Here is a 20,632-nt window from a genome sequence, read left to right as displayed (position 1 = left end):
TCAGTAGGCCAACATTTTCATTTGTCCTGTAAATCATTTATGACAGATTAGTTAATGATTTTCATACAACCCTAATCTGTACTTTATGTAGAGTTCTAATTGGCCAACAGGCTGAACAGAGATGGGGGACATGATTAATCTATGCTTTAACATTGCATAGCATGACAGTAACACTGAAATCATGTTGATATTAATGACAAGCTGAAAGTATGGCTGTGCTGTGCACCCAAGAGCTGTTTGCTTTCTGGAGAACAATAGTTTTATTTATTTAAAAATCTTAAAGGTCACTTTAAAAACCAGCTCACTTCAATATGTTTGTGACAGTGTGGATAAGGTGACAAAACCAAATGCAAAGTGCTTTTTAGGATATGCATAGCCATACATTTATAGCATGACTTCAGATTAATTTACTGTTCTTTTTGAAACGAGCTGCAAACGTTTGATCAACAGAACATCACTGCCTTGATGAAAGCGATTGAACTATAAGATTAAAAGACTTCCCTGAATATGCAAAGTCTGAAGCCATCTGTTTTCTTTTTGTGCAAGGGTCCTTCTCATTACCTTGAACCTGTTGTTTATATCACATTTTAAGCTTCCATCTTGTAAAACAATCACAGTTATACTCAAATTATACAACAAAATCTAATAAAAGACATTTGTATTTCTACAGCAAGCATAAGACCATCAATCATCATACACTCATTGGTTAATGTGAACTTGGGCAAGTGGTGGAGCCAAAGTTATCAGTCCCCTGCCCCTGAACCACATGCTGAAAGTTAAAACACTCCAGAAAATTGAAATAGGGCTTTAATGATGTTAGTGGCAGAAGGTCAAACCCCTTAGAAACTCAGCATGTCAAACTGCTGTGGCTCCACTTGTGTTACAAAATTGCATTTAAAATATCTAAACTCGCAACAGCAATTTCTGTTAGTTTACGGCCCATTCAACTTTCTAAAATACTTCCTCCAAAGTATTCATGAAATGCCATGTCAGCATGTCAAAGTTACAGGATCAGAGCGGTCATGTGATCTCTTGGGTAGAAGTTTTTTTTCTCCCTTCAAGTCTTGATATATGCAGAAAGTGACAGTGAAACAGAGAGTTTTAGATGTATTGTTTGAAACCCCTGTCACTCTTGTTTTTTTTTAAATCAACCTCCCTTTCCATTTTTGTCCTTGCTTAAATTGTCAATGCCCAGACCACAAGAATTCAAAATGCAGTTTTAGTTTTGTAGTTTTAGTTTTCCCAATCGCACAATGCATGGTCATTGAGATGGCCTGACAGACTGCTGAGGCCTCTGAGGCATTAAGCGACCTTCTAATGATGATAATCGGCTGAGTACAATAAGGTTTGGTCATAGTGCAAGGGATTAACAAGGCTGTACAGTTGTAGGTGTGAGTGTGCCACACCTATTAGTCCTGTCCCATAGTCTGTGAAAATCCATCACAAGGTCACTATGGAGGCTGTGTCCCAGACCAATGGTGAACAGGATTATATTCTGGTACTAGTCAGTACCCATAAGCTTATTAATCCTGACAGATAAATGTTTGTACACTTATTATGGCCTTGTTGGTGAGGGAGACCAAAATCTGAGATGTGAGAAAGTCTAGAGAGATTTTATCTTGAAGAACCAAATAGCTCAGCAATGAGAACCTCTTGCAGAGCCTTCCCCAAAATGGTCTACCTACTGTATATTCAACTAAACAAGTACCTGTAGGTCTTTTCCTGCTATGCTCTTGGACTGCGGCACCTCCAATGGTTCCCACTGCTTAGCAGCAGTGTCATGGGGACCACCATTCATGTTTTGCCCCTTAACCCAAAACATCTGCCGGTAACTGGGCAGTGGACAGCAACAATGTCTCTGCCACAATCCCTGCTGCAAAGATTTTTCAGTATTTGCTGCCCCCAGGCCTTCTCGTGCCTTCTCAGCTGCAAAAGCTTGCCTTCTCTGCCTCCTCTTTCTCTGAATTCCACAACCAGGTCATTGTATTTGAGCCTCTTCCTTTCATGGGCTGCACCCACCCACGGGACCTTGTTTTCAAATACTGTCCAGTGGATTCCCTCCTCATCAGATAGAGACTAATCTAGTCACATGTTCTGACCAGGCCTGATTTTTGCTGATGATTTCTGCTAAATTCGGAAGAAGGGTTTAAAACTGAACCGAGGGGTTCAGTGTGTGAAGAACTCCAGCATGTCCAGCTCCATTCCTAGCAACAAAGTCTACCTTTAACTTACCAATACCCCAATAGCAATGTGAATTTTTCCATAGAGATACATTGTCCACAGTAGGCAGAGTGACACAGTGGGAATGAGGCAAACTCAGTCTGTGCTTTCAGCTCGTAAGTATCCCTGGTTAGGCAATGTGCTTCACGCTGTTTCTAGGATTTCTGTTTGCAGTAGCCACCCTCACAAATAAGGAAATTGTAAATCAAAAACTATATGCAGCTGCCATACAGAGTATATAAAAAGAGAGAAGAAACAGAAAATACAATTATAGGTGTGTTCTTACAGTGTATAAAAGCTCGATAAACATTTGGGTTAATATATTTTATAATGATGCAATAATGCAGCAGAGTCAATAAGGCACTGTTTAAAACGCTTGTGGTAAGTGTTGTGTTACCTCATTAGCTCTTATTGGGAAGCAGTGAGGTCATGGGGAAAGCCAATCCCACTTCCTGTTTTACATAAATGCAAGGTGAATCTAAGAGAGCTGCTTCTTTAGCCCATTTCTGACACACACTCATCTATCATAAAATTCTAAACCACATGAATAATGTACATCCAAACACAAAGACTGGCATTCACTACTAGCTTACTAATTAGCCTCAAGCCTTCCTTCCCTTCTAGCTAGGAAGCAGGAGACTGAATATATAATATAGTATCCTACAGTAGTGACAGCTATCCTATGCTGGAAAAGGTGCGTGTGAGTTGGGTGCTCACTGGGCCATGACCAACTGCAAAGCCTGTTTTTCTCACTGCTTTCACCGCACAAGGTTATTTCTGCTTCATGCCTGATCAAAGGAAAGATGGACAGGGAAGGAGGGCTTCAATAAACCCACAGCAGGAGGTCTCTAAGAGAAACAGTGTCATATGAGTTTCACAATTATGTGTTAGGTGGCAAGATTGCATTAGTATAACCTTAAATTTTGGAGGAATAAGTAAATATTGATTTTCAAATAATTTGCCACAGTTGCATATAATGCAGTCAGCTTTTGTGCAGCCTGACTAATAGCGTCAGACAATTATGAAAGTGCCATATCAAACTGAGCAACACATAATGTGAAATATCTCTAAAAAAAATAAAAAAATTAATCACCAAGATTTTTTTATTTTGTGAACAGGAAGAAAGATAGCAAGTTGAGGCTGCTTGATAGCCAGAAAACAACTAAAGGCTTGTAATGAGCAGGGATGGCTGGTTTGAAAAGGCCAGCAGTTCATTTCCCTCCATTCTACTACAATAAAAATAAGAAAACTTGTCTTCAAAGACTCTACAAGAGATTTTTTTTCAAATCAAGTGGAAAGTGGAATACAAATGGAACCTAATTGTTATAAGAAAAGCACATGCTATCTTTAAACGTGCTTTATTTTTATATAGTCCTAGCAGGGCAGCATCCTCTGTCACCCACAGTGTAGATCAGTGACAGGGGTCAAAGCATGCCCCCTGGATTTGCTGATTATTTGAACTAATACAGCTATAAATGCCAGTGACTTTTGACCAATGATACACAAGTCTCCCCTATATATATATATATATATATATATATATATATATACACTGTGTATATATATACTGTGTGTATATATATATATATATATATACACTGTGTATATATATACTGTGTGTGTATATATATATATATATATATATATATATATATATATATATATATATATATATATATATATATATATATATATAATGGGGAAAAAAAGCCAATGTAATCACCACTGCTAAGGAGTATATTTAATTAGAGATACACAACACAAAACTGACAATTACAAATAACAGACAATCAACAGATGATAGACTAAATGGCATTGTAGTCAACGAAAAAAATCTAGTCATCTTGTTTTTTGGGCTTTCCCTTGTGTCAAGCTGTGAAATGCTGATTAATTTCACGTCCCTTCTCATCGTTAATGGATTTGTCCTTTTCACCACATGTGCTGAATCAATGGAGGGATTATGTCACACTGTGACTCACTCACTTTATTTTCTGTGGACATGTTGAGTACAAGGTGGCATCTCTAATCCTCTTATTGTACTACACCTGTGATTTGCTGATACATATTTTCTGGCCATGTGTGCTGACAGCTGACCTCCCGACTATAGTCTGCTGTAGTTCTCTTTGTGGAATTCTTGTCAGTATTTTTGTCCTTAATAGAGTTCAATGTGAAAGACGGGTAGTATTGCTCTATAAGAAGACAAAGTGGATAATCTTTTTGCTCACCAAAAAAAACATAGAAGCCATTTCCAGCTATAAAAACAGGATTACAATAATTGGAAGAAAGTTCGACTTACACAAAACGTCTCTCCCTGCTGCCCTCTTCTAATAATAATAAACCCCTAAAAACATGCATCTATCCCTTTTGATTCTCTGTTTAAATATTTTTATAGACTTAGTAATTGTTGAGGACTATATTTAGCTATAGCTATGTGTACATTCAGAGTATTTAGAGGGTTTATGTACATTTTTCAACTCAAAAGAAAAAAGCAACAATATGACACATTAATATATGTTTGTTGAAACAAGGAATACAGAACATGAACACACACATCCTATACATCCAAACCAGTATTATTAATTATGTTCTGGGTTGTTCCAACTTTTCATATAATTAACCCCCAAAGTTAAGCCTTCGAGTATCTTTGCAAAGTTCTGAATCATAACCAGATTTGAAAATGAAGTTCTGTGGTTTGATCAATGTTCAGCTGCACAGCATAAGTTTCTAATGACGTACACACTACTACACTTTGTTGTGTTCTTTTATACAATGACTATAAATTACCAGACACAACCTCTACTGACATACAGTAACTACAAGATGGCAAAAGCAACTGAATTAATTTAAGAGATTTTGAGAATGGCTGGGCTAAAGATTATTTCCAGCAGGGTTGGTGGGGGAGAGCAGAGAGAAAAAGACTGCAAAGTGTTGTAAGTGTTTTTAAGAGATATTGTTTACACATTTGATGCCATTTTTAACAAGCTAAGGTATTAAACAGCTTAAAAAGACTAATAATTCTAATAAACCACCTTTTTATTATTATTTTATTAACTTACAACCCAGTTCCAAAGCACTAAATTGTTTCAAATTATATAACCACCCCCAGTCCAACTTTCCCATCTGTTTCGACACCAGATATAGAACCACTTAAAGCATCTCCTGGACAAGAACCCCTGTGTGCAGCACAGATGTTCTCACTGACTCATTTGCCTCATTTCACCTTGACAAGACAACCTTTTCATTTCACTTTGAGCCTATATAGCAGGGGACTTGTTTCCTATCCTGTGCCGTGTGTTTGGGTAGAGACAAGGAGATAGATCACTGAGCTTGCGGCTACACACTGAATGTGTCCTTTCTGAAGTGTGAAGGTGGTACTAAAATGATGCTGAACACAGAAGCAGGGCATGTTATGTGAACTAATGCATTAGTGGGTTTTTTTGTGGCAATTTTCAAGTTAATGTTACAATTGATATACAATATATACAATACACTATAATAATAATTATTATTATTAATAATAATAATATACAATATGTACCATGATAAAGGTATTTGTAACATAAATGTTTGAGCATTTGTAGAAGCAAATTTGAAACTAGTTTAAAGGAAAAGATTCCTTTCCTGAAGGTCAGATAAAGGTTGAGAAATTGAAAGAGAGGAACAAAGGTGTTTGAAAAATGAAGCTGAAATAAGAAAGTGACAGAGTGAAAAAGTGAGAGGAGCGATTGCTCCCCTGTGGCTGAAGTGTGATGTATATGTCTGTGCTAACTGTTTGACCGCCCTGATAAAACATCTGGGCTCTTGTTACAGTCCTTCCACCAATAGGATTCACAAACATCTGAAGAATATAGAAAAGCATATATAAGAAAGAAAATTTTCTCGTCTCTCTGCTTTTATAAGGCACATAAATCAGTTTAAGCACTCAATTAAGTTCTAATCATAGATAGTCATGTTATAAAATGACAAGACGATCCTCTATTTATTGGTAGAGCAAAAATCCATATAACCTTTATATTATGAATGATTTTATAAGATTCTTTTTGTGTGTTAACCACTAATGTCTTGAACTACACAACATCAAAACAGCTCTAGGTGAGATGATTGGAGCTGAACTTTTGACGACCCATGTCCCTCTGCACTCTGCTGAGTCTGAGAGACAGCAGGTCTTCCTCACAGTGTGTGCCGGTCTGTTCGTGTTCGCCTGTTGTGGGGCCCCTCAGTGGGCTGACAAGCTTCTACTCCATGCAGGAGATGAAAAAAAAAAAAAACACAGCCTGCATGATTGAGCATCACTAATGGAGTAAGTATGGAAACACTGCTTTTGAGATGTACCATACAGTGGGTGTTTCTGTGTGGGCCTGAATTATAGCTCACCGAAAGACTCATGGCTCACAGCATGATCACATCTCCACTCAGTGAAGGCACATCATACTCAGCTCAAAATGACAAGAACTCAAAATCTGTCTTTGTTCTTTCAAACATTTTTTTTTACAGGTTTGAGCTCCATCTGGCTCTTGTTGCTATGGTCTTTGCTCACGCTGAAACTGGCACGACCGTAAGCAGGCAAGAAAAGAAAAGAACAAAACATATCACGCTGAATCACCACCAACTCTGTGAAAATGGACCATTTGGCAGCATTGTGCAAAACAAAATGACTGTTTCTTTCTAGTCTTTTTTACCAAGATCTAGTGGTTGTGTTCGTTACATAGGGATGATGAGGAACTGAAGAGTCAGTCACAATCAATCTAGTAGAGTCAGGTTTAATTGCATTTACAGAAAATAATGATCAGGAGAGAGGCCCCCTAAAGAAAATCAGAGACCATTACACATTATAGATTCAGAAAAGATAACAAGCAGGATGCAAACAGGAGGCCAGGAGAGCCGATAAATAAGTTCACAACCTCTCAGAGAAAATGTTTCTGGGAAAGAAAGATTGAACACATGACACTTCCTGCAGAAAGTTGTCTCGGTCCAGTAACAAGATGAAGTTTAGAAGAGTGGAATTTCACTTTACTGCAATCAAGCTTTGACATTTACCTCGCGACTATCTTCATAGTTACAAATGCCAATCACATGGTTGGATCTCAAATCCGAAGCCTGATCTGAGCGGAAACAGAGGTCTGATGAAATGCCTGGTGTCTGCTGATATCTAAGTAATGTTCCCTAATTTCCCCATCTCAGGTGTCTAGCCCTTGTGGTTCTGCTGCCCTGCTCGATGTTTACCTTAAAGAGCAGATATCAGTGGGCTCCAGTGACACTATTGGATGTCAGCACTAAAGTAAAGAGAGTTGCCTCAACCGCTTACTGTGAACACCACCTGAAACAGGAGATGCCTGGTGTCCCTCATAATCCTGTATGATGCCCTATCAGTTGTACACTAAAGTTTCAGGACAAGACATCTACAGTAATGACATTCAACACAAGGTCTAAGGCTCACGTGTAATCACATTAAAAGCTGCTGGACACTGTTTTAGGGCAATTGTTAACATATTCTGGAAATAAAGTGGTTTGTGTCTTACCAGAGAAGTCAGAGAAGAAAATCATTTCTGTCTTATGTCTATTCTAAAAAACAGGAAGTCGTAGTGAGGAGATGATAAGTTTACCACAGCTTTAGTGTAAAACTGCAGGTGTAAAAATGGTAGCTATGTCAGAAGCCAATGAGGGTCTCTGTTTATGACTGATTTAGTTTTAAGTTGTGTTTAGCACAGTTTGAAAATATGTTTATTTCCTTTGGATTGGAAGGTTGCTAAATTACATCCAGATATAACAATACCTGTTTCTTTTAATTCAGAAAATAACAATCATGAATTTACTCTAAAATTTCAGAAAGTAAAATGATTTGATGCAATGGTGATTAAATATTGTAACTTCATTTCTTCCTCCATCTCCTCCTTGGATGGCTTGTTTTGACATAGCCTACTCCATGATGTCCCGACTAAATCCTGGGTGTGTTGCCCTTGACCCTTCTGTTTTCATAATCTCTGACTTCCCCAAAATCTGTGATTTTCTTTGCTTTAAATGTTGACTTTGGAACCAGTAATTTTATCAAATATTTTCCATTATAGTATTTGAGAGAAAACCTAATCTATTATCAGTGTCTGTGTGAACAATGCGAGTGAAGTGAGTGATCTTGTGAGAATGATAGCAAAAAAAAAGCTGTCTGTAGCTTTTTTTTAACGACGACACACAAACTTGTGCAGGTAGTCATGAAACTAATTGATTTAGTCTTCTTAACATTCCTGGTTTAATATTCCTGGATTTTTCTTTCAACATATTGATAAACCACTCAATAGAAATCAGACCTGAATTGGAAACTGGAAAACATCTATCCTTGCTAATAAGCACGCAGACGAGAACTACAAAATCCACATATTTAACGTAGCTTGTCAAAACGTTACAAAACTGTAGGATAATGTTAAATGAATTCCTGAATTTATTGCAGGTACTGGGATATGAATTTTATTACGCTGCTTTCTTATGTCATGCTTGCTTTTTCAGTGATCATGCTAGTGTAGATTGTACAGACAGCAGAGGTATACATCTTCTTCTTTAACTCTCAGTGACCAAATGTCAAACTATATTCCTTCAACTGTGACCCATATTATTTGATCAATTGTCATGTGGGATCTGAACTTACATACATTGATCAAACATCTTTTTTGAACAACTCCATAGAGACATACTTGTCTCTATGTAGGCCTACTTGTGAAATTGCAATTGCATCAATACTGAAGTCATCATAACTGATACCTGTCTGCCAGACTTCTTACTGTAGCCATGAAAATAAATTCACCAGAAAACATAGAGACAGACATGGCCACTAATCTTGATTTTAAAGCACTAGTGCAGAATGTGCTTGTTGGTTATGTGCTTAATCAGAACGTGGCTGGGCAAGAAGGGCTAGGTACAATGTGTTGTGCTCAGCGAAACAACTTCACATGCAATATGGCACATCTTAAGGTGTTGGAAAATACTTGCCGTGACATAGTTGTCTGATCTAGCAATAGTAGAGGCTATGTCTCAAGACAACACAGATGATTGGGTTTGCTAAGATTTAGGTGCAGTCATTCAAGAACCTTAGTCTTTGACTGCATTTTAGATATGACATTATGGAGGTGATCTTGTATACATACACCTATATTTAATGTCACTGTGCGTATACACTTAAGTGATACGATTCTGTTTAGTGAAGAGGACAGCAGTAAGGAAAACATTAACGTTATGTTGCTAACGTTAACATTAAATAACAGCTAAGCAAAGGGGAATCACAAAAAATGCCAAACACACAAAAGGCCATACGGGCCTAGTACGGTGTTATGTTAGCAAACAAAGTTACGCAACATTGGCTAATTGATTTCATCCGCTGTTGTTAACAACAGTTAGCTAACATTAGCGTAAATTCAAAAGCTTGCCACATTAAATGTTCAAAAGGAAAATGGGATGGCGTCTATTTGGCAAAACTAAATCAACTCAGTGATGCAAAGAACACTGGCTGAATGTCTCGGTGAATTAATACTTTGTATGATTTTTTTACTGAACTGATTGTAATGACTTAGTACTTTTTCTGCCCTCCACTACTCTCACTTTATGTGTGATCTTTCTGCTTGTCTGGTGTTTCTGGTAGGGTATGCTTCAGTAGGATTTCACCATTAAAAAATTATTTTAGCCACAAATCTGAGCTCATCCTAACTTCACAATCAGCACTGCACTTCCTTGAGTCCACAGCAACACTCCATCCAAGAGTGATGTCGATCGGGTGAATGGTTGTCGAAACACTTGACTAACAAACACACAGACACACAGAGATTCCTAGATTTATAGATAGATGTGTCCCTCAGCAGTTCATGTGTGCCTCAGCAGAAAAATTAAGCATCCAGCTGGCTGAAATAATTATCCAAATTCCCGGTAACAGCACAGCAGATTTCACCCTCAGCTTGTTGCTTCAGAAACCAAGAATATTCTAACAATTATTAATCTTACAAACTTACGGTAACATGGATGTAAAATGTGACATAAAACCATTCATTTTTCATTTTGTGTAAGTACGACACCTTCTGAGTCCCAGACTCTACTTTTAAATCATTCAGTGGGGTGGAAGTAGTACTGACCACTGACGACCACAGCTCTGGGGTATGTGTGTGTGTGTGTGTGTGTGTGTGTGTGTGTGTGTTTCTGTACACTACGTCCCTTTCATCAGTGAAACACCACTAAATGTCCCCCCTGCTCTGCTCTTTTCTTTCTCATGTCCTGTGCTCCAGAGACCATAGCACTCTGAGGCACCCGCTCTTTCTCTGATGTACAGCGAGGTCAGAAATACATAATGTAGAGAGAAAAGGGAGAAGAAATGTAGGATGTATGCAGCTGAGATGTACAGGCACTGAATGCCCTTTAGGCAACAGGCAGGAGGGAAACATAAGGAGTGACCTACTTTTTTAAACATCTCAATGAAATGTTAAAATAACATTATACAACACTATATGACATTTAGTTACGATAGATATTTAGGTTGTTCTGTATATGATGTAGCATATCTTCTCGGTGTGGTTTCCTTAAAACAATTTATAAACACCCAACTACATTCTTTATATTTTCATAATTTCTATTTCTATTTATTGTTGTGTTTAATAAACAATCCAACAACAGACTCTTTTTTTTTTTTTTTTTGCACGATATTGAAACATAGGCCAACAGATAAATTATATAATACAAAGTAGCCGCTTGCAGTAAAATGTAGACATGCACAACAACTGTAAGAAAATGTTTGGTTTGCTTGGAAACAGTCCACTAAAGTTGTGTAATTACGTTGTAACTGGTTGTGTAAAACTTGTAGACTGTTTTAATATTTCCCTCGAGAATGGGCTATAACACTAAATATCAGCACCCTGATTACACCCAAATTACAACGATCATGATATTCACATCTGTCCCTCAAGTGCAATTTTACTTAACATGTCAATGTCTAAAAAAAGAGGCAGAAAAACACAATTATACATATGTTCTCCAATTCTACAAAGTAAGACAGAGAAAAAGAAACAGAGTCTGACATTTATAACAACAATAACAGTAAAGAGGGATCTAACCTTTAAAAGACAACCATTCATATTTAGCTTAAAGGCCTTCGAACAAAAATAAAAACATTCATTACAGCTTGCTTTGAGATTGAGCCTTTCAATGCAGAGTAAAACATAACAAGACAATTTACATTGTCATTTTTGTGTTTGCAGTGAAACATGAGTATGGAAGATTTTCCGTGTACATCAGGGCAGCTGGGCTGTGTAATAAAACAGAAAAGCGTTTCTAACTGTCAGTCACAGCAAATAGCCAATGCAAACAATGACAGGCAAGTGCATGAGATCTGTTGATTGCCTGAAACAGGATTGCATGTTGATGATCATGTCAAGGTACAGTAAGCTCTGTAGTATACAGTATACAGAGGGAGATAGGAGGAAAAAACAGGCCTTTTCTCTTCTCTTCTCGCGTCTTTCACACGTTCTTGTTTTTCACACATATACATTAGCACTTACACATACATACACATGAATGGGCAGACAGCGGCATAGTATAGGCAGATCTTTTCACAGGAAGACTGTAGTACTTTAGTGGATAGTTTCCATGGTGATGTAAGGCTTGTTAGCATTTGCATAACAGATGCAATAAGGCATTCACATGACAGGACACAAAATACAGAGGCCAGTGTTCACAGTGAGGCACACAGTCAAAGAGATCAGTACTGATGACAATCTGTGTTCATGGAGACACGGGTCTCCATTAGTATTGATCACAGATTGTCACTGGTGATTTTTGGCAACACTGAGTCAAAAGTTCAGTGATTCTGAGAAAACATAACAAGAGTTGTCAAGCACACCAAAAATCAGGGTCCAGATTATCAATTATTATAATTTCATACTGTTCTTCGACTTATCTTGTTCTAATTTTCGTGTTTTGGGCTTTGAATCAGACTAGGTAGAGTTAGAATAGTCACATTTAGCTTTTTTTTAAAAAAATAAAGGTGTTTTCTAGGAAAAAGCAATACCAGTCAAAAAAAAAAAAAAAAAAAGCTACAATTCTCTGCACGCTACTAGGCAAGGTCAAGAACACAAGTAAGTTGGTATAGCCCTCTGACACAGTGTCAGCGAACCTCTGTTACTGTACATGAGGGATAAAAACAGTCACATCAGGCTTAGCTCCATATTTACTGCATGCAAAACCAACACAAGAATCTCTATGGAAAAGAAAACTGAGTAAACACTGACACTGCTCCAGATACATTGTTAGCCTAGCCTCAGACTGTGTACATTCCTAAAAGAACAAACTATTGGCAGAATGTGTTTCAGAGATGCCACAGTAATGATATGAGCACATGGCTCTGTTGAAGTGAGGAGACTGATGACTAAAATCACAGATAACGTACATTTAAAAAAAGGGTGATATATAACACTGTCAGAGTGTTTATTATTTGCTCCCTGTGTCAAGCCTCAATCCTGTCATCCTGTCATGAAACACTTAGAATGAGAAATGCGTGCAGATCATTAACTGCTGGCAAAGAGCCAGCATAGACTGTAGCAGACTCCTGACTTGCAGTCTGTTGTGTCCTGTGTCTCAGTTGTGTGACAATGATTTGCAAATGGAACAAAACCCTAAATAATAGAGGGCACTGAGACATTAGGCAGAGAGAAAGTCACAAGTGTCTGGTCAGAACTGAGCAGGTGCAATTCAATGATGCCAGACAAAACATGATCCGAAAGTGATTTGTGTTTCCCAATTCTGGCCTCTCACTGTAGTTTTACCAGACATGAAGCTCAAGTGGAGAACTGGACTAACTGGAAAACTAAACACATGTCAGACTGCTGTGTGATGGTCCACACACTGCCTTTATCCATCCAGCCTGTTGTAAACTGGCCGACAGTCAAGCACGCTGCCCCAGCCAATCACTGCCATACATGGTGATGCTGACATCAGATTAAAACACACTAACGTTTCTCCCTCTCGCTTGTTCTGACCCTCACTATATGTTCTCTTCAAGCCCCTTACACCCTTTTACCACACGTTTAAGATCCCTAGATAAGGCATTGTGACCTCAACTCCAGTCACTCCCCACATGCAGTTGCCTTTATGGATCAAATAATACTTTTTTTTTAGATTTAGTAAACAGCACTTTACTGCCTGTTTGATCACACTGCTCTCTGTCAAAAAGAAATCAATCAGGAAGCCGTTTTAATTTGCAGCTGTTATTCCTCCCATCCACTAATCTGCCTCTTCCTCTGCTAGTGCAGCTGGTGACATGCCCATCATGCAACTACTCTGATGGTTAATATATTAAAGAGAGGCTGCTCTGCGCCTCAGTGATTACTGGAAAATCACATCCTGTTACCAGAAGTTCTGTAAGTCTGATGTCAACCTTTCATGTGATTGAAGGGTGCAAGTGAGACGAGTGATCAATACAACTGACATTTTTTGTTTGAGGCATGGAGCCCTTAAACCAAAAAAATCCTTTTTGTTCTTATACCAAATCATCTCTACATTCTTCGAACCAAACTTTTTTTTGTCAGGGATGTGGTTTGAGTAACATTTCTCATAATAGAATTAGAGACAAAAATACAAAAACTCTACAACAGCAACAATATACCAGGTCTTTAGCCCTGTCAGTATACTCTTTGTTCACAAGTTTCCCATTGTGAGCATATATGTAATCACTTTTTGGCATTACACTCGGAGAGTGGGAGATCACGCTAAGATTAGAAAGCAAATCCTTTGAGATTTGTCAACACTGTTGGAGGCATTATTCACAGAGGGGAGTTTTTCATGAGAAAGCCTGTGGGATTTTAGACTAATACTGTTCTTGATCTGGACAGAGGGTTGATGAAGAGGCACTAATGAGCAGCCTTCTATCATCTTGTAAGCTGTGTCTGCTACACTGTGCTGACCACAACAAGAGGAAGATTACATAAGAGCATAATAAAATTACAACTTGGACCTGCTGTCTTCATCAACACTCAAGACTTTGATGGAAAAGTCAGTGGTGGATCTGCAAATGTAAAAGACCTTTTATTAATTAAAAAAAGCATCAAGTAGGCTCAGTTGTAGCTGATTATCTTGGTTTTTTTTTTTAACATCACAGGTAACAAGCAACAGAACTTCAAAAGTTGTATTTACATTTTCTATAGTTGCTTTCAGCCCATCCAAACCCAAACAAAAACTGTATAGAAGGAAAAGTGTTCATCTAATGGAGCTCAGCAGGAAGACTGAGTATTGTAACGGTTCATGTTGTAAAGTGCGTGTGTGTGTAATGTGTTCATAATTCCGATTATGTGGAGAGTCAGTAAATGCACCATAGAGAACGTGCTGAGTGGCTGTAGGAGAGAGAGTTGTATTGTTAAGGCAAGTTGTGTTGTTCGCTGCTGAAAACGGCGTGGTCACGGCCGACAGTGACCAGGTTCATTAAAAGCTATTAATTGAACACTCTCGTCATCCTTAACGTCCGTACGGACGCTACATTGGTGTCAGAAGTAAAACTACGGAGTTAGTTAGCCGCTAGCGTTAGCCGCAGCTATGCATCGTGCCAACAGCATGGCTTCCCATCGAGAGTTTACCAGCACGCGTCCTGAAATGAAGGAGGAGGTGACGGACAGCGACTACGGCGATATGTGGAGCCGTGATGCGAACCACATGGAGCGCCTGAGACAATCAGCCAGGAGGCTAGCTGCTGATGCCGGGTTCGGCTCTTCAGGTGGGGAGAAGCACGCTGGCGCCAAAACGTGTGACTCTGCGCGGGCTACGAGCCAGCTCCAGGTGAAAACGCCAAAGTACACCGGTAAGGCGGACTGGGTTGCCTTCCATGCCCAGTTTGAGCTGCTAGCACGTGCCATGGACTGATCTGAAGCAGATAAGGCACTCCAGCTTGCCCTTTGCCTCACTGATGACGCGCTAGCATGCTTGTTGCTGCTTAGTCCAGCCGAGAGGGATGACTACGGGGCTTTAGTGGGTGCCCTTCAGCGGCGTTTTGGACAGTGCGGCCAGCCTGGGGTTCTGCGCTCTGAGCTGTCTAACCGACAGAGACGGCCGGGGGAGCCGCTTCGTTTGCTGGCTAATGACATAGAGACGCTGGCGAGAAAGGCATACGCCCACATGCCTGCTGATGTGCAGAGTGAGCTAGCCCGGGACCAGTTTGTTCGTGCCATAACACCCAGGGAGCTGCGTGTTCAGACCCAGCTGGCCCACCCCCGCACCCTGCAGGAGGCGCTGGAGTTGGCGTTGGAGAGGGAGATTATTGGAGGGCCCGCAGGATGTGACCACAATGACGGTGGACCTGCTGTGAGATCTGCGGTTCAAGTGGATCCAGACCAAGAGAAGCCAGCTTGGGCCACTGAGTTGACTGAACTGGTCCGGGCCGTGTCGCTGCAACCACTACGCAACGATACCCGCCCTCGTCGCAGTCCCCCTGTCTGTTGGGTGTGTGGTCAGGTTGGCCACATCAGCGTAAGGTGCCCTAGGCGGGCTGGTGATCCGGGAAACGGCCCAGGGTCTGCATAGACGGGACGGTGCAGACCCTTGTCCCTGTGTCCCACGCTGCCCCATTGGTAGGCGGTGGAGCCCAGCAGCACAGACGGGGAAACCTGGCTCCACTTCCCCCAGAAGCAGATGACAGCATTGAGTCTGCAAGGGTGGTGGGCTGGACTCACTCGGGCGACTTCTGCCATGTCCCCGTTACCCTGGCGGAGACCCAGCGCATAGCCCTTGTTGATACGGGTTCCACTGCGACGCTGATGAGACCGGATGTGATTCCAGCGGGGACACGGTTGGAGCCTACAGTGGTAAAACTGCGTACGGTGACTGGTGAACTGACCCCGATGCTGGGGAGAGGGAGGGTGGCTATCCGGATAGGGGGGCTTGTAAAGGACTTTGAGGTGTGGGTTGCAGCAGTCCAGGATCCATGCATCATAGGACTTGACTTCCTGCGGGCCGCTCGCTGTGTGCTAGACCTGGGGAGGAACACACTGGCTTTCCCGGAGGGCCCCATTGTGGGACTGGTGCGCCCCACACCGGCCCTGGGGTCACAGCTGGAAGCGTCAAGAGCTGGCGAGATTCATTATCAGCCAGGAGTGGCACCCCAAGCTCCCGCTCTCACCCCTGAACCCCCCTCCTCCCCTGCCCCGGTCAGATTGACTGCAGTGAGGGAGATATGGAAGCGCAGCTGTGACGGCTTGGAACCTGAGCAGCAGGAAGAGCTGTGGCAGGTTTTGCTCGAGTTTCAGGACATGTTTGCGCTTACGGAGGAAGAGGTGGGCCTGACACACCTGGTACAGCACGAAATTGACACTGGTGATGCCCAACCCATCAAGACACGCCCTCGTCGTCTCCCCATGGCACACCAAGCAGCGGCAGAGGTGGCAATCGATGAGATGCTAAAGGCCGGCATAATTGAGCCCTCTGACAGCCCCTGGGCCTCGGGGGTGGTGATGGTTAACAAGAAGAAGAGTTCGAAGATGAGGTTTTGTGTTGATTATAGACCACTGAACAGCGTGACCAAGAAGGACTCATATCCATTGCCCCGCATTGATGAGTCGCTGGACTTGGTGTCAGGTTCGTCCTGGTTTTCCTCACTAGACCTGCGCAGTGGATACTGGCAGGTGCCCCTCAGCCCCTCAGCCAGGCCGAAAACTGCCTTTTGTACCGGCAGAGGATTGTGGCAGTTTCGGGTCCTCAGTTTTGGCCTGTGCAACGCCCCCGCCACGTTTGAACGCCTAATGGAGAAGGTGCTGGCTGACGTCCCCAGGCAGGAGTGCCTTGTCTACTTGGATGACATCTTGGTCCACGGTAGTGCCTTCAAGGCGGCCTTGGGAGCCCTGCGGCAGGTTCTGCAGAAGATATCAGCAGCAGGACTAAAGCTTCACCCCGACAAGTGCTGCTTCATGAGGAAGGAGTTGGAGTTTCTGGGTCACAGGATTGGAGGAGAGGGCATCAGCACGCTGGAGGACAAGGTGCGTGCAGTGAATGAATGGCCGGCCCCCACCAACCTGAGGGAGCTCAAGAGCTTCGTTGGACTGGCATCCTATTACAGGCGGTTTGTTCGCAGCTTTTCTTGTATAGCTGCACCCCTCTTCCGCCTGCAACAAAAAGACACTGATTTTATATGGACAGCAGACTGTGAGCAGGCCTTCAGCTCTTTAAAGAAGGCGTTGACAGAGTCCCCCGTACTCACCCCCCCCGATCCTGGCCAGCCGTTCGTCCTAGACACAGACGCCAGTGATGTCGGGATGGGTGCTGTGCTGAGCCAAAAGGGGCCAGAAGGTGAGAAAGTGGTGGCGTACTTCAGCAAGACCTTCAACAAAGCTGAACGACGCTACTGTGTGACACGCAGAGAGCTCCTAGCAATCGTGAGAGCAATAAGCCACTTCAAGTATTACCTCTGCGGCCTGCCCTTCACTGTCAGGTCAGACCATGCAGCACTCCAGTGGCTGATGTCATTCAAGGAACCAGAGGGGCAGATTGCACGCTGGTTGGAGGAGCTGGCGCCATACACCTTCCAGGTGGAGTACAGGGCTGGAGTTCGCCATGCTAACGCTGATGCTATGTCCCGCCGGCCCTGTGCTTCTGATGGCTGTCGGTACTGCGAAAAGAGGGATGCTCGGGAGGTGGAGCTCTGCACGGAGGAGGGGCACAACCCTGTGCTCGGTGAGAATGGACTAGTCTGCAGAGCAGCGCAGATTGTTGGGTCATCAGAATGGAGAGTGCATCAAGAGCAAGATGCCGATCTCCGACCAGTGCTGCTGTGGGTGGAGTCCGGAAGGAGGCCCTATCGGAATGAGGTCGCCGGGTGCTCCCCTACCACGAAGGGACTCTACGAGAAGTTTTCAGCTCTTCGACTTAAGGACGGGGTACTTCAGAGAGCCTGGAAAGTGCCAGCTACAGGAGGGGAAAGGTGGCAGGTGGTGGTCCCCAGAGCTCTAAGAGAAGATGTGTTAAAAGCCTGTCATGGCACGGCTGGAGCGGGGCATTTTGGAGTCTCAAAGACCCTTCGCCGGGTGCAGCAGAGTTTTTACTGGGGCCAGCTCAGACGGGACGTGGAGGACTTTTGCCGCCGCTGTGACCTCTGCACATCGCATAAAGGCCCCCCCGACCAATCCCGCGCCCAGCTTCAACAGCTGGCAGTGGGAGCCCCGATGGAGAGAGTAGCCGTGGACATAATGGGCCCTTTCCCACGCACAGACAGGGGGAACCGTTATGTCCTGGCTGCCATGGATTATTTTACGAAATGGCCAGAGGCGTACGCCATACCGAACCAGGAGGCAGAAACTGTTGCTGATGTGCTGGTGGAGGGCATGTTCGCCAGATTCGGGGCAGCTGAGACTATCCACAGCGACCAAGGAAGAAACTTTGAGTCAGCAGTTTTCTCTGCCATGTGTGAGCGCCTGGGAATGGAGAAGACTCGGACCACACCTCTGCACCCACAGAGTGATGGACTCGTCGAGCGGTTCAATAGGACTCTGGCGAAGCAGCTGGCCATACTCACCGCAGAACACCAGCGCGACTGGGACATGCACCTACCCCTTGTCTTGCTGGCCTACAGGTCTGCTGTGCAGGATTCCACCTCTTGCACACCTGCTCTGCTCATGTTGGGTCGGGAGCTGCGTACCCCAGCAGAGATGTTTCTTGGAAACCCTCCGGACACACCAGTAGCTCCGCCAGGGCCGGAATATGCCAGGAGGCTCCAGGATAGGATGGAGTCAGCTCATGCTTTTGCCCGTGACCAGCTTGGAAAAGCAGGGGTAAGGCAAAAACGAAACTACGACCTGAGGTCCAGGGGCAAGGACTTCGGGGCTGGTGACTTGGTGTGGGTGTACACCCCGAAAAGGAAGAAAGGACGGTGTCCAAAGTTAGACTGTCATTGGGTGGGGCCCTGTGAGGTGTTAGAGAGGTTGGGGGAGGTTGTGTATAGGGTCCAGCTGCCCCCTAGAGGGAGACGAGTGGCTCTTCACAGAGACAGGTTGGCCCCATACCGAGGGGATGCGCGCCCACTTCAACACCCCAGGACCCCGACATCATCTCGGAGAGGTGAGACTTCACCACCCCTTGACTCACCTCCTGCACAGCAGCTGGATGCTGCAGGGTTGACCACACGGCCCCAGAGACGAAAAAAGCCTCCGGGTCACCTCAGGGACTTTGTTTGCGATCCCTCGGGACGAGGGATTCAGTAAGGGGGGGACAGTGTAACGGTTCATGTTGTAAAGTGCGTGTGTGTGTAATGTGTTCATAATTCCGATTATGTGGAGAGTCAGTAAATGCACCATAGAGAACGTGCTGAGTGGCTGTAGGAGAGAGAGTTGTATTGTTACGGCAAGTTGTGTTGTTCGCTGCTGAAAACGGCGTGGTCACGGCCGACAGTGACCAGGTTCATTAAAAGCTATTAATTGAACACTCTCGTCATCCTTAACGTCCGTACGGACGCTACAGTATATTTCATCACATATTCATTCATCTTTTCTCTCTACCTAAACCTCCTACTGGTCACCTACTACTTCCTCCGTCTACCTGCTCTGGTGATCAGCTGATAATAGATTAATAATAGGTAAATTCTTTAACCAACCAGATTTGGGCACAACCTTTCGAAACCAATCATCCAGCTGCTGCAAAATGCTAAAACAGTTCCCTCTCCTCCACAGTCATTCTGTCTTTTCAGTACAAGCACTGCAACTCACCACCACCCCAGTCACCTCCATTCCAGCTCATCAGAGTCCAGATTCAGGCTCATTACAGCCTCCATCCAGCTGTTGGCCTCATTACCCCTCCGAGTACACAAAGTCGTCACTATGGAGTCTAATCCCCAAAGACTTTGTACGTTTTATTCTAAATTGTTGCACATTTCATTGTTAAATAAATAATTGTTCATTCTCAATGAAGTCTCCTCTGATTGAATGTTATGGTTCCGCAAGTCTTGCCTACTGGCTTCACTGACTAAGTTATACCTGAAGGTTGGGGGTTCAATCCCTTGCTCCTAAATTGAAGTTGTCATTGGTCAATACTCTAAACTACAAATGGTCAAGCTACGTAGAAGCTTGTTTATTTGTTGTAATGTGATTTAGTTTCTTTAACTCTATATATCATTTGGCAAAGTAACCCTATAGATCTTCTTTGAAAACATTTAATGTTTATTGTTGACAATAAAATGTCAGCTGAAGATCATTTAAAAAAACAAATGAAACTTAAGTATGCCAACTTGCTTGAGAAGATAACATCTTACAGTCACTGTTATTGAGAACCCGAAAAGACTTCTCTCTTTAATTCTGAGGGGATGACTAACCCTAACTTTCTAATCTTACAGTTCTCCTTTTTTAAACCTTAATTAGTTGCATTTTTGCCTGGAATTTGTTAGCTTTCAATGTAATTTATTTCAATTTAACTCACTTCAAATAAT

The 20,632-nt window shown here is 42.7% G+C and overlaps 1 protein-coding gene across 1 annotated transcript in view; it reads right to left on the bottom strand.

Annotated features, from left to right (window-relative positions):
• LOC306822035 (potassium voltage-gated channel subfamily B member 1-like) overlaps window positions 1-20,632 on the bottom strand; it is a 43,737-nt gene that overhangs the window by 7,763 nt on the left and 15,342 nt on the right. The gene's annotated exons all lie outside the window — the stretch shown is intronic.

This window comes from Symphodus melops (assembly GCF_947650265.1).
Source record: "Symphodus melops genome assembly, chromosome: 4".
Taxonomy (NCBI): Eukaryota; Metazoa; Chordata; class Actinopteri; order Labriformes; family Labridae; genus Symphodus; species Symphodus melops.
The sequence above is the reverse complement of the archived record's forward strand: the minus strand, read 5'-3'. Positions and strand labels throughout refer to the sequence as shown.